Here is a 19,368-nt window from a genome sequence, read left to right as displayed (position 1 = left end):
ACCTAACCTCTATTAACTGCCGTGGCCCCAGCATCTAGAAGTGTCTGATACTTTCTTGAAATGCATGAATCCCATAAATTATGTGTAGGGAGGGTGTGTGTGTGTGTGTGTGTGTGCGTGAGCACACAGGTACCTTGAGAGTGAGGTGGAGAAAAGGGAAAAGGCACTGAGAGAGAAGGGGAGAGGATTAACATGTTTTGAGATGGTTCTTGGACAGGTATCCCAGGTAATGATAAGAAGGGATCAATCCCTTAAGAAGATTTTTGGTTGATTTGAATGGGACAATCATACACCAGCTAGTTCACCTAATGTTTATATTTAAAGTATAAATATATGATATAATGATCAATGTTCTATATCTACTGATATTCCTTAATATATATTTTGTTTCTGTTTGAGCCTTCCCCTTCCCTACCTTTAACTATTCACTCTATACCCTTTTGAGATATTTAGAAGCATCTTGGAGGGATTTTACTAGAGCAGTTAATCAGTTATTTAATTCCTCGCCAATAAAACATTCTGATGAGATGCCCTTGGGCACAGAGTGGTTTGAGTTGAACAAGGGGAAACTTCTTTATCTCTGTACTTCCTTCCATTATTTTTCATATAACTAGCATTTATAATAAAGAATATATATGTATTATTTAAATATATTCAAATTCTCATGAAAGCAAAAACCCAAGAAGAACAGCTATAAAAAGACATTATTAAGCACCTTTCACAAATATTGCCTGATTTTCACTTAGACTTATTAGGTGATTTTTTTAGATAGTGGTTTCCAAATTTGTAAATATAGCAGAACCATTTAAGAGCTGATGACAGGGCTAGGGATCTCAAAAAAAAAAAAAAAAAAGCAACAAACTCTCCAAATGATTCTGACACCCATTTGTGACTATATGGGTAGTTGCTCTGTTAATGCTGATGCTAAAGTAAGATTTAAATGAAGAGGCCAGAGAACCTAAATGTCCATCAACAGATGACTGGATAAAGAAGTTGTAGTATGTGTATATAATGGAATACTACTCAGCCATTAAAAAGAATGAAATAATGCCATTTGCAGCAACATAGATGGACCTAGAGATTAACATACTAAGTGAAGTAAATCAGAAAGAGAAAGACAAATACCATATCAGTTATATGTGAAATCTGAAAAAGAAAAAAATGATACAAGTGAACTTATTTACAAAACAGAAACAGACTCACAGACACAGAAAACAAACTTATGCTTGGTTACCAGAGGAGGAGGGTTAAATTAGGAGTTTGGGAATAGCAGAAACAAACTACTATATATAAAATAGATAAACAACAAGGTCCTAAGGCATAGCCCAGGAAACTATATTCAATAACTTGTAATAACCTATAATGAAAAAGAACATACATATGTATAACTGAATCACTATGCTGCACACAAGAAACTAACACAACATTGTAAATCAAGTATATTTCAATTTTAAAAATTTAAAAAAATAAATGAAGGGGCCAGGTTAGAGATACATTTAAAAAGTTTAATTTGAAATCACCAAAATACTTTAGGTACTGCTACCCTACCATCCCCTTCCAATGAATAAATATGTGTGTGAGGGGTGGAGATGAGTTAAGACGCGTAGGTAATCTTTTTATCACAGCAAGGACACTGACATCAGTGCCTCCAAATCAAATTCGGGAAGGGTTGCCTATTTTTATTTTTCTGTGATATGAATGGAGCAAAAAACTGTAATTGTTAATTTAGTCAATACAAAGCTGCTGACCTTAAACAGACTGCCAGTTATTTCTCTAGCAAAAATGGGTTTACTCAGGACCAGCAAAGAACAGCAATTTGGAATCTGCAACCATAGTGAGCCACTTGCCTGTCCCACACAACAGAGAAATGGGATCTCTTTTATAAAGGGGCAAAGGAAGTTGGGAGGGTTACAGCAGAGTCCTTTGAAGGAATTGAGAGTTCAAAGCTTAGTAGCTTTTCATTGGCTGAGCTCTTGCCAAGCAAGAAAAGGACGTCTTTTTTTCTTCCTCTTGGGCTCTGCTATCTTTGTAGGGCATCTTAGCTTGAGTCTATTTTAATTGAGGTTTCTGTTTATTAATTTTCACAAAGCCATTCAACATAAGATAAAGCAACAGAGCCTATTAGTCTTTGTGAATAGCACGAATAACACATCCCCAGAAACATCACAACACAAAGTCCCCAGAAATTTCCACATGTATCTAATAGTGTGTAAGTGAATCAGAGTCTTATTTAATATTTTCATAAATATGCTAATGGACTGCTCTGAGAAAATGGAATATAGACTGAACAGAATATATAAATATCCTGGTTTTTACTTCTTCCCACGTCATAGCTTTCCTCTTTTAATGCTGCCTAGTAAACGTTTATATATTTCATCCTCACTGCAGTGACCCTCTCAGGGCTTTGGATAGATAAGTACAAGGCTGCATGGAAAGATACTATTTTGTTCTATGAATGACAAGTGACTTCAAAAGAGTGGTTTGTAGGAATGCAGTGCATTCAAGATAATAATGACAGTTGATTTTTTTTATTGACTACTGTGTTGCAGGTACTGTGCCAAGTGTTTTAAGTTTATTATTTTACTTAATCATAAGTCACCCTATGAGACAGGTACCATCATAAATCCTATTTTCCAAATAAGGAAAACAGGGCACAGATAACATACCCAAATTTAAATAGCACTTTTTAGTACTGGAGTTTCTAAATAATATTTTTAAGCAAAGTAGGAAAAGTCATGTGAAAATAATGGCAACACCTACATTTAATAAAATTTTAAAAACCTGACACCTGCAGTGTCCACTTTCTTAGCAGTGTTTGATTTTCAGACAGCAAGTTTTGGTATCAGAAAACTTCAAGAAGTACCCAAGGTCTTGCCCACTCAAAGGGATGCAAACCCAGATTCGTATGTGGGACAGGAAGGACTGGAAACAAAATTCTCAGCCCTGTTTCCAGTGGGTAGATCTATTTAAAAATAATTATAAAGAATTATATGAATTTATAAAGAATTATATATCATTTGGCAAGAAGGCATCAACAGGGCATTGCTTAATAGCACCCCTTCCACTCCAGTAGCTTAATTCTGCCTGGGTTTTAAATTGATGAACTGAAGGAAGAATGACCAGAGCCCCCAGGTAAAGTGCCACTCCCTCTGCATTCTATCAGCCACTTAGCTTTTCCCCTTCAAGTTTCCAGTTACTTCATTTGAGCCATGGACACAGCATAAAGGAGAGAGTTGGACTATTAACGGGACATGTGGGGAACTGATGGCAGTCCCTGGAATCACCTCTGCCTTTAGTCTCTCTGGTTTTGTTTATCATAGCTAGAGCTGAGTTGTAAAACGTAGCATGTGACAGGAGACTCCTCTGTCAGCTGTGGCTCCCAGAGTGACTGTCAGTCCCAGGAGGAATCCCAACAATGCAGAACCACCCACAGCTGGAGGCTCCCAGTCTGAACGGGTGGTAGGGACCCTACTGTTCCCACTGACGTTGAGGACTGGTCACCACGCTATCCTATCTCGCTCAAAACCCATGGAAAGAATCTGGCAAACTATCTCTTTCTCAAATCAAAGATGTCCCTATTACTCTTTGCAGCCTGGAGAAGTCAAAGTCCTTGAGTTTCAAGAAAAGCCAGCTGTTAAAATCCTTTGGGGGATTTGGGGAGAGATGAGTTAAATTGGAGTTAAAAATGGTTTTAGATGGATTTGTGGATTACCTTCATGAAGCTATAACGATATGAACTTGTGAATTTTATCTTTATCCTCAGTTTTTGAGATTGTCCCTATTATTTGTCATTCCTACTTAAAAAAAAAAAATCCCTTTAGCTTTGTGACTTGATATGCTAATTTACAAGAAAAAAATGTTTTCCTTGTTCTCCACTCCCTTGAAGCTTGTTTTTAGACACAGGGCATTGCAAGTGTGTCTGGTAGGGCAGAATGTTGTTGCTAACTGTAGTCTTCTGTGCTGATGACATGCCATTTGCTTGATGTCAGTTTTTTCCCCCAGCAACTATTTCTGGCCAGTGGTATCACTCTTATGTATTATGCTTCCCCCCCCAAAAAAATTGCAAAAATGTGTTTCTAAAATAAAGAAATGACACATACATTTAACATCATTCCTATTTACCTACTAAATGGGGACATGTCAATTATAAAATAAAATCAGTTTTTAAAGGGTTTTGACTTAATGGTTGTTCTTTCCAATGTTTCTTCTTTCCCTTCAGTAGGAGAACTAGTCATACAAATAAAATTTCCTGCCAGTTATTTTAAAGAAAAAGAAAATTTTCTTTTTTAAATGGAAAATACAATTACTGTTTACTTAAAATGCTGAGGAATGTAAGGAAATAGTTCCAAATGAATCTGGCCTTGTCTTCCCTCCAGTTGCCTCGGTCCTTCCTTTCTCAGCCCTCTTAGAGGGTGGGTCTCGCCTCTCTCCCCTCAGGTCATTCCTCTCATCGTGCAGAATCAGGACACAGAAACAACCACTCCATGACCCACAGGAAATGAGCACTGTACCTTGTAATAATGAGAGACCTTCCAGAGGTCACATCCCACATTCTGGCCTTTTCCCTCCAGATTTTATCTTCAAATTGGACCCTACGTATAATAAGCGGCATTTGAACAGCATTGTGCAGCGTTTAAACCACAGGCATTATCCCACTCGCCTCACAAAAACAAGGACAGGGACTTTCTGAACCATCATTTTTAACACAAGTCAGCTTTTCACGTGGCAACTTCTCCAGAGCTGCCCAGAATGGGCCAATAGCACGTAGCCAGACAGATAAATAGTCAACTTGAGGCAAATTTAATGAATTGACCAATGCGATTTAGTTAGTTGCAGAGAGGAATAGAGCCCTGGGGTCGGAGTGGGGGCAGGAGCAGTCAGGCAATGATCCCGCCTGTCTTCCTCACTTATTCTACAGATGTGAACGTAAGTAGGTCAGAGTGAAGGGGTGGGTATATACCAAATGAACTCTTTTATTGTGTTCTTTAGTAGGAAAATTGTTTCCTAGATAAAAGATATTTGGGAAAGACCGATCATAGCTGCTTTATTAAGCGATGACTACATGACAGGCATTCTCCTAAGTGCTTTGCAAGTTCTTTTTTTTTTTCATTTAATTCTTATACCTCCCACAAACCTGTGAAGTAGATAGCATTTCTTTCGTTCTTTCCTTTTCTTTTCTTTTCTTTTCCTTTCTTTTCTTTTGTAATCACTTAAAGAAGATGAGGTAATTGAATCATGGAGCAGTCCCTTGTCCTAAGATCTTTTTTCCCCAGTTTTGTTGAGATGTAACTGACATAGAGCCTTGTATAAGTTTACAGTGTACGGTGTGATGATTTGATACACATGTATATTTTGAAATGACTACCACAATAAGATGAGTTAGCATATCTATTCTTGTCCAAGTTCTAAAGCCAGGATTCAAATCCCAAAAATCTGACTACAGAGAATATGTTCTTAACAGCTAAATATGCTGCCTTGAGATAAAATATTAGTTAAAATATTACAGGAAATGAGAGCATTTTAAATTGTTTTCCAAATGTACTTGTTTAAAAATTGAACAATCAAGAGCCTTTATTTACATGCCAATGGTTTTGTTCGCCAGTACCTGGGCTCACGTAATTCAGAATGTCTCGGGTTCACACACTGGACCATGCCAGAAACGGCTTACTCAGGACTGAAAAAGACCTGCAGCTTAACACCAAGCACTGCTCAGGAGTCTCTGGGAGAAGAAGACTTGGAAAATACAATTTTAGAGCTGGAAATAAATTTATAAATGATTTAATCTCACCTTTCCATTTTGTAAATGAGAGCACTGAGGCTGCGAGAGATTATGTGACTTGATCAGGTTACATTTAGCTAACTGGTAGCAGAGCCAGGATTCAAGCCCCTTTGTGTCGTCATTGTTCGTTATACTCAGCTGCCTCCAAATCTATGAGAGAGAACTTTCTGCCTCTTTTTCCAGTGTTTTAGGAAATGTCAAAAGCTAATAGCCGTGTATTTAAATAGATTTATCTAAATTTATTTTTGCCTCTATTATATGCATTGGTAAATGAAAATGTGTTTGAATTTCCCCAGAGTATTTGAATTTCATGAGTTTTACATTTCCTACAAAGGGGCCAGGCTCAGCAATTTAATTTTCATGGGCAAAGAGCTCTGATTAAAGCCTTTACCTTGACAAATAATTGGTTTTGAGAATAGAGGATAGAGATAATGTGGAGATATGACAAGCATTCATTCATTTACTCAAGCTGACATGTATCGCCTACCTATTATGTTTTAGGCACTGTGCTAGAGACAAGTCATACAGATATAATTACGACATACTTCTTCTCCTTTAGGAATAATATTTCCATTTCTTTCCTATCGGCAAAGGATCTGATATAGTCCTGCTGCTTTTAAATTGGGATGGTGTTTCCCATGGTGTATTAAGAATACTACTTGTGGTATGTCACGTGATTTTAGATGGTAACAGATAAGTGTTAAAAAAAAAAGTTGTGTGTCTATTTCTATGTATTTTAGAAAAATGAAAGCAGCTCACAAACCTGTATTAAATGGCGTTATGACTCAGGACATGGCTAATCATGCCAGTGATCTACTTTCTACAGACCATATGCACCACAGCATGACGTTCAGGCACGTTCTGTAAATCTTCTGCCATAACATTTAGAAAATATGACAATATGGTTTTTTTGAAAGTACAAGATGATATGGATGAATAGCATGGATTCTGTGTACTGAATTTCTGTGCTCATCACTGTGTTCTTTTAAAAGAGCTATCAAAATGTCACTTTGAAAGGTTGACAATCATTTAGGATGTGAAGTATATAATACATAACTTTATTATGCTAATCACGTAGAGTAGCCATTCTTTCTAAGGAACTTATTTTCAGGTACACATGTTAGGAATTGATTAGGGTTATTATTTCTGTTGTTGGCTTTAAAAATATTCTATTTGTAAATAGAACATTCCTTATTAATTATATGTTTGTCATTCCTTTCTAATTATGGCAAATGATTATTTACTTTTTCATCTTTAATTCAAGGATGTGCAACCGTGTTTGTATTACAAGCAGTAAACATCAAAACTAATCAGTAAAAACAAGTCATGTTAAACTTACTTGTTTAATGAGATGGTTGAGCATTGAGTTAGCATCAGTAGCCTCAACTACATATCTGGGCAATAGGGTTTCTTCTACATTAAAACTACCTCATACATCTATAACACTGCTTTGTAAGCTCTTAAAAAAAGCTGTGAAGGACAGGACAAAGTGCAAAGGCTATAACAGGGGAAGCTAATATCTCAATTTTCCAACTAAAAACCCTGATACTACATATGATTTAAAAAAGAGAGTAAGAGGAGAAAGGAAATGGTAGCAGACTTTCAGGTCCAATCTCCAGAGAGTTTGAGTTAGTGGATCCGGGACTGACAAATCTGCATTTCAAAAAACTTTTCATCATCAAAAAATTCAAGCCTCCAGAAAAATATTGTAAACAAAACCTCCATGTATCCCACTACTTAGATGGAACACTTACTAATATTTTTCCATATTTGCTCCTCTATTTTTGAAGCATTTTAAAGCAAATCCTAAATGTCATGGTATTTCATACTCAGCACTTGAGTATATGTCCTTGTATACTCAGATACCATCACATACCTAACAAAATGAGTAATAATTCCTTAGCCTTCAAACTTTCCACTTCTCCCCCAAATGTCTTCTTACAGTTGGTTTGTTAGAATCGAGGTTCAAACTCTGCATGTAGTTATTATACAAGTCAGTTTTTGCTAGTTTGTTTTCAGTTTTGTTTTTTAAACGAAGAATTTCCCCTTCACATGAAACCACCATTAACCAGGGCCTCAATCAGGCTGGCTCTCTAGGGTTTTAGAAAATAATCCAGAGTTAGAAAGGGTCATAGTTACCATTCCTCTCTCCATATCTTTCTATGCTCTGTGGTTTACTAGTCTGGGTCCTCATTGGAGATATCAGACAGAATGTGGATAAAATGCGAAGAGTTGCCTGGATATGTGAACTTGGGATAAGATAAGAAACTATACTCCTAAAGCAACTGCAAATTTTCTGCATCATCTTTTCCCAAAATGTTTTATAAAATTTTCTTGTGATTGAAAGTTCTCCTTATCAAGCAGGTCAGGAAATCCCTGTACAGCATCCCCGTCTTGGAGGCTGATAATGCACATTTAATATATTCAAGTCCTTTTGGTGCTGCACAAATTTCACTCCATGTTCCCCAAATGTACTTGATTGTGGAGTTGGGTTTTCTTCCCCCGACAGAGCACCTGTTAACATTTTTTTGGATGAAAGTTTGGAAAGGGTATTCATCTATGCCATAACTATTACTGCTTTTATTAGGTACATCAATAGACATTTGTTCTGGCAAAGCCCCTTGTAATCACTTTTGCTGGTTTTTCCTCACTCAGGGATCCTGTGGTGTAAACTGGTCTTTCTATTCCCATTCAAAGATAAGAGCTACTAAGTACAGGATATGAGCTGAGGAACAAGTCGCTGCCAGAGTCAGGATTTCATTTAAAGCCCGAAAATGTGAAGACTTAATTGGTAAAAATCCAAATAATCCCCAAATCCTAGAGTTTGTGTTGGCTGTTAGAGAAAAAGTAATTTCACAGACTATTACTCATATTCTTGTCTCTCATCCCTGTTCCCTCCTACCACATTCCCACCATAGGCATGGACAGCCCCTAACTTGATGCTCTAAGGAACAGAACTAAAGGGAGGCAGTACCATTTCCCTAGAAATGAGGCATCCTAAAGATGGGTTACCACTTTTCCTTTCATGATGACCATATAAACATTTATGGGAAAAACCAGAGTAAGAGACACATAAAATCAAATATTCTTAAAGATGGAGATTAAGGAGAACTCCACTGTAGAATCTGTAAGTGTGTTTCTTTGAGACAGTTCCTCCAAGTACTCTGTACGTTCTTCTAAATGCTCCACTCCATTTACCTACAGCTGTGACCACCACCACGCGGAGATGCCAGGTGGTGGTGGGTGGCAATGACATCAGTAAAGATTCCACGTACCCGAGGGAAACAGAACTCTTACTCAAAAAATGTACCAATTTAATTCTAGAATTCTCAGTTTCTCACCCTGGGTGGTTAAAAACATCTCTGGATTTTCTCTGTGCTATCTGGGCAAGTGTTCAGAATGAACAATCTTTTCTCAGCTGCGGGAAAATCGAATAAGCAAGAATACCACTCCTCCGCATCCTTTCTGAGGCCTCAAGTTTGACTCCTAGTCGCCCGGGTTTGAACTCTGTATATGCACAGGAACCAAAGTGTGGGAATAACAGAAATCCTGCACCACAAGATAATTGTTGGCTGTATAATTTAGGTATTATAATTGACCACTGTAATTGTCATTGTTATATTTTTCACTCGTTAACATTTACATGAACTTTTTTCTCTCTGTTTCTTACAGTTTGCTCCCTTTGTTTATTTCTTCTCAGTTGGCAGAGTGAAATAAAATTGGCTTGGAACTAGGTGACCTGGGCTGGAATCCCAGCTGCGCTTACTGTGTGACCTTACACAATTTATCTAACCTCTCTGAGCTTTCACTTCTTCACCTGTGAAATGGTGATTATAAATTTATCTCAAGGATTATGAGAATTTCATAATATGAAAAATATGAAAATGCCTCTCCCATATCCTGTACATGGACAGTTGACAAATGTTGGGCTCTTTGTTTTGTCCTCTTCTTCTCTGCTTGCATTATTTGTCACTCAATTCCCATCATTTGGGGAAGAAAATCAAGAATAAATGACCTCCCGGAATTTGCTTGTTTGCTAGTTTTCTTTGAAATAACACCAGTGGGCTATGAGGGGCTTACCATAAAGGGATGTGCTTCAATTTGCTGAAGGAGAAGAGTTATATAGGAGAAACAGCTGGCTTATTGGCCAGAAGTAGGAGATGGTGAGCAGCAAGCCACTACCAGTGCCTGCCCACATCAAGTGCTGGAGTGTGTGTATGTGTTTAACTTACTGAATTGCTTGGCCAAAACAAGAAAATAGCAAATAAGCATTCCTTTTCTGCTTGTACAGATGTCAACTGTCTCAAGTTGATAAGTGAATTCTGGTCATTTTAGGATGCTTTGATCCTCCTGGATGGGTAAAATTAAAAAGACAAACAATAGTAAGCGTTGGCAAGGCTGTGGAGAAACTGGAACCATCTTATATTGCTGGTGGGAATGTAAAATATACTTGTTCACTTTGAAAAATTATTTGGCAGTTTCTTAAGAAGTGAAACCTACCATCTTATCCAGCAATTTTGCTCTTAGGAATCTACCTAAGAGAAATGAAAACATGTATCACAGACATATATGTGAATGTTCACAGCAGCATAATTTATAATAGCATAAGACTGGAAACAATTCAAATGTCTATCAGTTGTGTATGGACAATGGAATACTATTCAACATAAAAAGGAACAAACTACTGATGAGTGCTACAAACAAGGAGGAAACGCAGAAACATTATGGTAAGTGAAAGAAGCCAGATGCAGAAGACACACTGGATAATTTCACATACATGTCTAAAGAAGGAACATCTACAGAGACAGCAAATTGGTGGTCACCTGGTATTGGACGTAGAAATGGGGATTAATTGAAAACAGGAATGAGATCTTTCTGAGGATGTTGGAAATGTTCTCAAACTGGATTGTAGTGATGATTACATAACTCAATGAATTTATTAAAAAGTCATTAAATTGTAGATTTAAAATAGAATTTATGATATGTCAATTAGACTTCAATAAGGCTGATTAAAAAGAATGCCTACTGTTATGCAATCATGAGATGATCTCTTTATCAAAAGTAGCATTCAGAGGTTGTGAAGAATATGATAATCAGGGTATGTTCCTGGAAATAGGTGCACATCTGTCTTTTGGCTCAAATGTTCACTATTCTGTGACTTTGACAGTAAATAATCCCAGTGCTCCAGCTTTCCAATTGGGTAAGGCATGGAGCCATGAGTGGAGGAGGGAAGTGGGATTGGGTGATGTCAGCCACAGAAGAGAGGGCACGGTGAGCAGAAGAGCTGACCAGTTACTTCTGTGCACTGATGTCACCAGTGGAGATGGCCACACACACCTGCATGGACTGATCTTCTGCAAACCAGGACCCTAAATGCCCATCTGCCACGTCCTGTCTTGGCCAGCAGTCTCTTTTTGCCCTTCCCTCTTCTACTCCTGCTTTTTCTTGATTTCCATCTTCCTCTGGGCTGTCTTTCTAGCTCTTCAGTCATCTGTGCTCCAGGATGTCATATCTGACTAGACCTTCTGAAGTGTCTTCACCCCTGTATGTAACAGTTCAAACCAAGGAAAACCCTATCTTTCAATTATTTATTTTTCAGTTATAAAACTTCTTTCTAGGTCTCATTCATAAACATATACCTAAGAAGCTAAGATGATTAATTTGCAGTTTACATTATTGAAGAAAACAAATGTGGGTGAGAATCTCAAAGAATAGTGAAGATTGACAATCCAGAGCTTGGTAAGTTAATAATTCTCCCTTTTACTTCATCCAATATTTCACGGGAAAGTTATCAAGAGAGAGGGAGCAATGTTATTGCACAGATAAATGTGATACTTTCCTAATCCTGATGGTTGTAATTCTGCAGGCATATAAAAAATAACCAGAAATGGTGTGAATTTCACACACAAAATATGAGCTAATTTGGCTTGCAGTGCTTATTTAAAGTGGAAGCCTATTTAAAATCTACTTAAAACTGAAAATGCCCTCCCAAACCTATCTGCCAGTTGAATAACTTGGATTTTGTACTGTGTGGGTTTTTCTTCTACAAGAAGCTTAGAGTACTTTACAAAGAATAGTTAATTATTGCATTATTGTGATGTTCCAGGCACCTTATTGAATCTTCACAATGACCCTATGAGATAGGAACAATAATTACCCCAATTTTACAAATGAAGAAAGTTAGACGTAAAGAGGTTCTCTGCTCAAAGTGAGAGTTAATAAGCAGCAGTTAGGATTCAAGTCCAGGTCTTTATGACTTCACAGCCAGTGTCTTCAGTCACTGCACCATGTATCTAAATAGATCTCATGATAATATCTTGTAATTTTTTTTTTTTTTACAACTAGGGAAGTTACAAGGGAACAAGGGCATATGACCCACTCAAGAACAGGCATCAAGTCAGGTCTTTGTAGATTTCTGTCCTCGAGCCCTGGGCCACCTCTTCAGAGCTTTATAAATTGTTCACCAGGCTCTAACACCCTCTTGAAGAGGACTCTCTTTTTTTCACAGGGGACTCACCTGAATTTCAGCTACAGATTCTCCAGACAGCCAAAGCATTTCAGACGCTTCATTTGCTGGAAATCACTGGAGTGGCTGAAAATAAAAAGACCATTTTGTGTTCAGGCTACCAGATCATTAGAGCTAATTAACTAGCAATTTTGTTCAGTTTACATTTAATGCAAAGATTCTGGCATTCGTTCCACTGAGGAAAAAACAGAGGAGATTATGGATCAAGAGCATTATCACATGGTAGATATATGCATGTATTTTGAGTAACTAAAGCTAGTCATTTGACTAAAGATAAATCATTACATATCAAATTCCTATAATATCTCCCTTTGGTATGGTTCAGAGTTGTTTATCTTCTTAATCTGACATCAGGAAAGAGTAGCAGAGAAGACTGACAATCCTGAGAACAGAGTGAATGATTTGCAGAGGAATATGCTTTAAAATCTTTCATTGCAAAGATGTGACTGCCACTACATTCACTGGGCAGAAAACCCCCGTCCCCAGCCTGATGTTGATAAGTAAAGAAACATTCATACAGCCTGTAATATGCTGCAACTTCTCTCATTTTCCCTCTAGACTTCTCCAATTACAAGTTCAAATAATGTTACTCAGTAATTTTTATTTTCCCTCAATAAGAGAAATCTCACAACTCTACTTTGTTTGGCAAACGGACACAAAATAGAGTCATTATTTTCCAGGTCTTAGTACATAATCAATAACAGCTTCCATTTACTGAGAGCCTCCTAGGTGAAAGGCACTGTACTGGCTTCTCACATTATTTCTAATCTTGATAATTTGGCAAGTTGGGTCTTCTTATTCCTATTTACAAAGAAAAAACTGGAACTGAGGGAGATTTAAAACTTCTCGAAATTCATGTACTTTTTCCCATCATGCTCCCTCACTCTTCCCCAAGCCTTGGAGAACCACTGAGGAGCAGATTTTTTTTTTTTTTTTGGCTGCTTGAACAACCGTTCATAAGTTGCCTCTTTAATGCCTGATGTGAGCATAGGAGATGACAATCCTTCCAAGTGAAACATGGACCTTGCTCTCCAGGAGCTCACAATTCAGTACAGAGAAAAGGAGAATAGAATGAAGTTAGTTCTAAGGAGAATGATTCAGGCAGATTCCACCATGGGATAATATACCCATACAGCCTCACCCTACAAATTCATCTTGCTTTGAGGAAGGCAGCAATATTAAAAGTCAGGAATGAGAGTAGGGGCAAGAAATAGCCTGATTTGCACCCTGTGGGATGATGCTGACCCCTATTTCTCTCCCCAGATTGCCCCACCTAAGCAGGTGTCCTTAGCACAAGGTATGGAACCTGAGGCTTAGACAACTTGGGCAGGGGTCAGGGTGTGGAAAGGGGGATATCTTTTAAGAAAAAGAAATTATGCATGCAAAATTGAGTACAAAAATGAAGAATTATTTAGGAAAGGGATGACAACAGGTAACTGAAGCTTTGCAGATTCGGGACTTAAAATCTCTTTAGGGTAGTTACCAGCTTACATAGAGATGCTTCCTGATTGAGGTCTGGCTTTCCCTCCACACCTACAACACTCTGCAAGTCCGGTCCCTTCCTGGCACTCATGCTGCGAGTGAGGAACCCGAAGCTTATGGTTCACTGGTTTCGTGGTTCACCCAGATGTGGTACCACTGATAGAGGCTGCAGGAGAATGACTTGGATGTGCATTTTGGTTTGCCAGAAAGTCCCAGGTTATGCCTGTTATTCTTGTTTAAATTTTTTTCCAGTTTTATTGAGAAATAATTAACATACATCACTGGATAAGTTTAAGGCGTACAACGTGACGGTTTGATTTACATATATTGTGAAATAATTGCCCCAATACGTTCAGCTAATATCCGTCTTCTCACCTAGCTACGATAAAAAGAAAAGAAGGAAGAAAAGAACAAAGGGGGAAAGTTTCTTTTTCCATGAGAACTCAGGATCTTCTTGTAAAAACTTTTCCATGTAACATGCAGCAGTGGAAGCTATAGTCATTATGTGTCCATTACATTCTCAGTACTTTATCTTATAACTGGAACTTTGTATCTTTTGACCACCTTCCTCCAGTTCTTCCTCTCTCCTCTCTCCTCCACCTCTAGTAACCATAAGTCTGATCTCTTTTTTCTATGAGTTTGATTTGTTATTGTTGTTGTTTTCTTCAGATTCCACATATAAGTGAGATCATACAGTGTTTGTCTTTCTCTTTAACATAATGCCTTCAAGGTCCTTCCATGTTGTCAAATATATTTGGATTTCTTCAATTTACATATATATATAGTTATATACATATATATATATATATAGAGTATGTGTGTGTCTGTGCTCTAACTTCTTTATCCATTCATCCATTGATGGACACTTAGGTTGTTTCCATGTCTTGGCTATTGTAAATAATGTTGCTATGAACATGGGGGTGCAGATATCTTTTTGAGTTAGTGTTTTAGTTATCTTTGAATATATCCCAGAAGGGGAATTGCTGAATCATATATGGTAGTTCTATCTAATTTTTTGAGAATCCTCCATACTGTTTTCCCCAGTGGCTGCACCAATTTACAATTTGCATCAACAGTGCACAAGGGTTTCCTTTTCTCCACATCCACACTGGCATTCCTTAAGTCTTATCTTTTTGATGATGGCCATTCTAGCAGGTGTGAGGTGTTATCTCATAGTGGTTTTAATTTGCATTTCTCTGATGACTAGTGATGTTGAGCATCTTTTCATGCACCTGTTAACCTTTCATATATCTTCTTTGGAGAAATGTCTATTCAAGTCCTTTACCCATTTTAAAATTAGCTTATTTGGGGTGTTGCAATTGAGTTGTATGGGCTCTTTTTACGTTTTGGATATTACCACCTTATCAGATTTATGGTTTACAAACACTTTTCCCATTTTCTAGGCTGTCTTTTTATTCTGTTGATAGTTTCCTTTGCTGTGCAGAAGCTTTTTAGTTTGGTGTGGTCCCATTTGTTTATTTTTTCACTTGGTTGCTTGTGCTTTAGGTGTCAAATCAAAAAAAAAAAAAATCATTACCAAGACCTATGTCAAGGACTTTGTTCCTATGTTTTCTTCTAGGAGTTTCATGGTTTCAGGTATTACATTTAAGTCTTGAATCCATTTCGAGTTAATTTTTGTGAGTGGTGTAAGATATGGGTCCATGTTTAAATTTTAGTAATTTCCTTTTCATTCTGAAAAAGCAGTCCTGGTTTGTCTGATAAATTGTATGGTTACCCTATTTATGCTGGACACCTCTGTGACTACACAAGCTGGTCCTAGGTGGGAGCTTTTCCATTCTAACTTTAGCATTTTCTTTGCCTGCCTGCCCCGAGTAGGCCTGTTAGAATCTCTGTTTCCCAGTCTTAAAGTGGGGGTAACCACAGTCACCTACTTATTGTGAGTTGCAAGGAGGTTCCTGTTTTGTGTTTTGCTATCTTCTTAAAAGTCGTTGTTTTGGTATTACATAAATTAGGACTTAAAAAAATTTTTTTGTCAAAGTTGTATAGGGGCTCTTTCATTTAGACATCCAAGAATCCATCAGTAATACCATCTAATCCAGTAGCTTCAGTCCTCTCTGTTGTGCTTTCATGATGATCCACCCATCTCTGAACTACCAACAGGGTGGAGCAGTGGGACATTCAGGCCTAGTTTAAAAGATCAGCTGGGTGTCTGTCCTTTGGATGAAACATCGCATCTGAATGTGCTGGTGGAGCTAAGGAAGTGTTATCTGGACAACAGCTTGGACTTGGTGGGTCACAATGTGTCCATGCATCACTGTAAGAGACAGACAGGCAGGAAAGCGAGGCAGAAAAGCTCCACCCCCATATGAAGCTGGTTTACACGCTGGACCAGTTGAGGACGACAACACAGCTCCGTTGTGGGCAGGCTACAAGATCCAACACAGCATTTCAGAGCCTTTGAGTCACACATCAAGCGCAAATAACCGGGCTTATTTTTCCTGCCAAAGTCACATGCAATGTCGAGGCAACATCAAAAAGTTTCTTCCGAGCGCTGATTCGGGCACATAAACAGTGGCGTGGTTCGATGCCACTCTGTGTTTAAAGTAATTATATGACAGCGCTGGAATGTGGTGATGTGAAAGCGCATTGCAGCAAAGTTGATTCTATCAGCAAACTCTGGCACGTCAGCTGGCCCGGATCCTGCTTTTCCCAGAATTTACTACTTCCTAATTGGGAACGGTCTCTGGGAAAGTCAGAACTTGAGGGCAAGTGGGGGTGTGCTGCCCAGCTCTCTAAGGCTGGGGCCAGCTTGCAACCAACCATGTCTGGAACACAGCTTGTGGATGTTGGTCCAGAGCAGCTGTGGTCGCCCATGTTCAGTAGGAGCCCTTGGAAAACAGCTGAGGCTGATGCGAGTGATAGTGGCCTGGGTCTGTGTCTCACCCTGTCTTGCCAGATCCTACGGGGGTTCAGCAAGCTGGAGCGATCCAGCCGGAGAAAGGCTGGTGGTGTGGGCAAGGCTTCCTGGGAGAGGTGACAACCCTAGGCATGAAGATGACGGCTCTCAGGTGCTGGCTGTAGAAGCCCTGCCTTCACGGGCCCAGGCACATGTCTGACTGGTAAAGTCTAACTTCATCCCAAATACAAGGACACACGAGCTCTTTCATCCATTTCCTCTTTGGAATCTTACCTGTCTCCTGGAAAAAGCCCTGCTAACCCCTCTGCCCTATGTTCTGGCGCCCAATCCCCAACTGTGTGCCAAACTGATGGAATACTTTTGTGTCTGGGGAGAATCATTTCCCTTTATCCTCACAGAACTTCCTTCATAAGTTAGTGCTGGCAACTATATTCGTGCTAATTAGCTGCCCTTGATGGATGTATTTCATCCAGTTGTAAATTTCAGAGAAGTTCCCAGGCCAGTGGAAAAGTAGAATTCTCAGGACAAGCTGAGTGGAAATCAGGTTTGGATGACCTCCACAGACCGAGTCAAGCCAATTCCCATGGGGCTGAAACACAGCGTTCCCAGGGAGGCAAGTCAAAATCTAGTGGCAGACCTGGAAGAAATCTCACGGACACCATTTAGTTCTGTCGCTTTATTTTACAACGAGGGACCTGGGGCTCATAAAGGTGAATTAACTTGCTCCATCACACAGCTATTTACTGGTCACACTGAAAGTGAAAAGCATATGGGCCACATGATTGACTACAGGGCAAATACCTGCTTGTCTTCCAGGACAGATTAAATACAGTTCTCATAAGCAAAAGCCTTGTCTATTTTTCTCAAGTTCATCTTTCTTTTCACCTTCTCACCTGTGTTCACGGAGTAATACTATATCTCTAAAGAGACCATGTAGAATCTAGCTGATGAGATATTTCAGATATTCCAAAAAGCAAAGGTGCTGACATAATTTTGGTAGGTCAGGGGAGCAGCTGTTGGAAAGGAGGAAGCTCCCCAAGCATCTGGACTGCTCTGCGTCCTAGGTTCTGATCAGACTGTCTGCTAGCTATAAGCCTTTATCCTCTGAGTCTGGAATATTCTGACTCTCCATCCATCTCTGGCACTTTCAGAGTAGTTAGGGAAGGTAGTGACTGCTGGGAGGTTTGTTTTATGGGGGTTTGGGGAAGGAATCTTTCTTGTCATTTTTATGACACCTCTTCTAAATGGTAGTTTTTCTTGCAAATGCATTGGCTTCAGATTTATTAGAAGTGAGAATCAGGATTTTCTCTCTCCCTTTCTTTATTTTTCTTTTCTTTCCTTTTCCTTTCCCGTCTCCTTTCCTTCCTTCTTCCCTCCCTCCCTCCCCCTTCTCTCCCTTTCTTCTTCATTTTCCTCTTTCTTTTCTCTTCCTCCTCCTCCTTCCTCTTCTTCACACCTCAAAGCTCCACTGTGCTGTTGAATAAACAGTCACCCACAGTAACAGCTTGTGGAAGGGATACTGTATCAGGTGGTCACTTGTTGAACCCTGGCCTCCTGGGCACATATGAAAGGTAAGTGTTCCTTGGTGTCACTCAACTTTCATATAGATACTATGAATATTCATCATTTAATATAAATACAAGACAACTCTTCATTTTATAGATAATTAAGACCAGGAAGTTTTAGCATAGAACTTCTGTCATGAGAAATTTCTGTTTTGTGTGCAGAGCTGTAATCTTTTATGCTTAAGTTTAAATGATACCAAAATTACAGTCAAGGGGTGATTGACTGATTACCAGATGACAGACTGTATTTTTTGCCTCACAACCAATTACTTGAAATTCTTTAAACATAGGGAGTCCAAGGATCACCCAGATTTCCTAAATATTACAACTTTATATATATATATATATATATATATATATATATATATATATATATATATATATATATATATATATATATATGTATGTATCAGATGAAACTTTGTCAGTTCTTCATAAAATGTACATTTATCATTGTATTATAATAATTACTGATAGCAATGGATTGAAATAATTTGCATTTCACTGAAATGATTACAAAAACAAATCACAAGTACTAGTCATCTTCCCCACCAAACCTGTTCCTGCAACAGGCTTCCTCATTTCCATCGGTGGCTGTACCACCTCCCCGACATCTCAGGCTAGAAACCTGGGAGCCATTCTCAGCACCTCTCAGCCCTCACCCTTCACACTCCATACATCACCAAGTCCTGCCAATTTCACTTCCATGATATATTTGGACTCTGTCTATTCTGCTTCCCACCTCCACGTACCCCAGTCCTCCCAGGCCAGCACCATTTCTCTGCTTCCTACCTCGTCTCTCATCTTCCGCCCTTGCCTCTCCAATCTGTTCTGCTCACAACAACCAGGGTGACCTTTTAGAGAAGTAAACATGACCAAGTTGTGCTCTTGTTCCAAATTCCTTAATGTAGGTCTCTCTTGCCTCTTTTCCCTCGGCTCCCTAATCCCTAGCTGCCTTTGACCTTCTTTTGGTATGTAAACTGATCTGGAACATTTCCTCCTCCTCCCCTCCATCCCCACCCTACTACTCCAGACACAAACGACTTTCTTTTCATCCTAAGGCAGGTCTTAACTGACTATCAGTCCTCAGGAAAGTTTTGTACCCCGACTAACGTCGTTCTCACTGTGACTCTCAAAC

At 38.8% G+C, this 19,368-nt stretch overlaps 1 protein-coding gene across 4 annotated transcripts in view; it reads right to left on the bottom strand.

The window, feature by feature from the left end:
* Positions 1 to 19,368, bottom strand: part of FRMD6 (FERM domain containing 6) — a 212,813-nt gene that overhangs the window by 73,015 nt on the left and 120,430 nt on the right. For all 4 annotated transcript variants that reach the window (XM_032482027.1, XM_032482028.1, XM_032482029.1 and 1 more), the window contains one exon: positions 12,297 to 12,371. The gene's annotated coding sequence lies outside the window, so the exon portion shown is untranslated. The remainder of the gene's footprint in view (positions 1 to 12,296; positions 12,372 to 19,368) is intronic.

This window comes from Camelus ferus, chromosome 6, assembly GCF_009834535.1.
Source record: "Camelus ferus isolate YT-003-E chromosome 6, BCGSAC_Cfer_1.0, whole genome shotgun sequence".
NCBI classification, from domain to species: domain Eukaryota; kingdom Metazoa; phylum Chordata; class Mammalia; order Artiodactyla; family Camelidae; genus Camelus; species Camelus ferus.
This window is presented reverse-complemented; position numbering and strand designations above follow the sequence as displayed.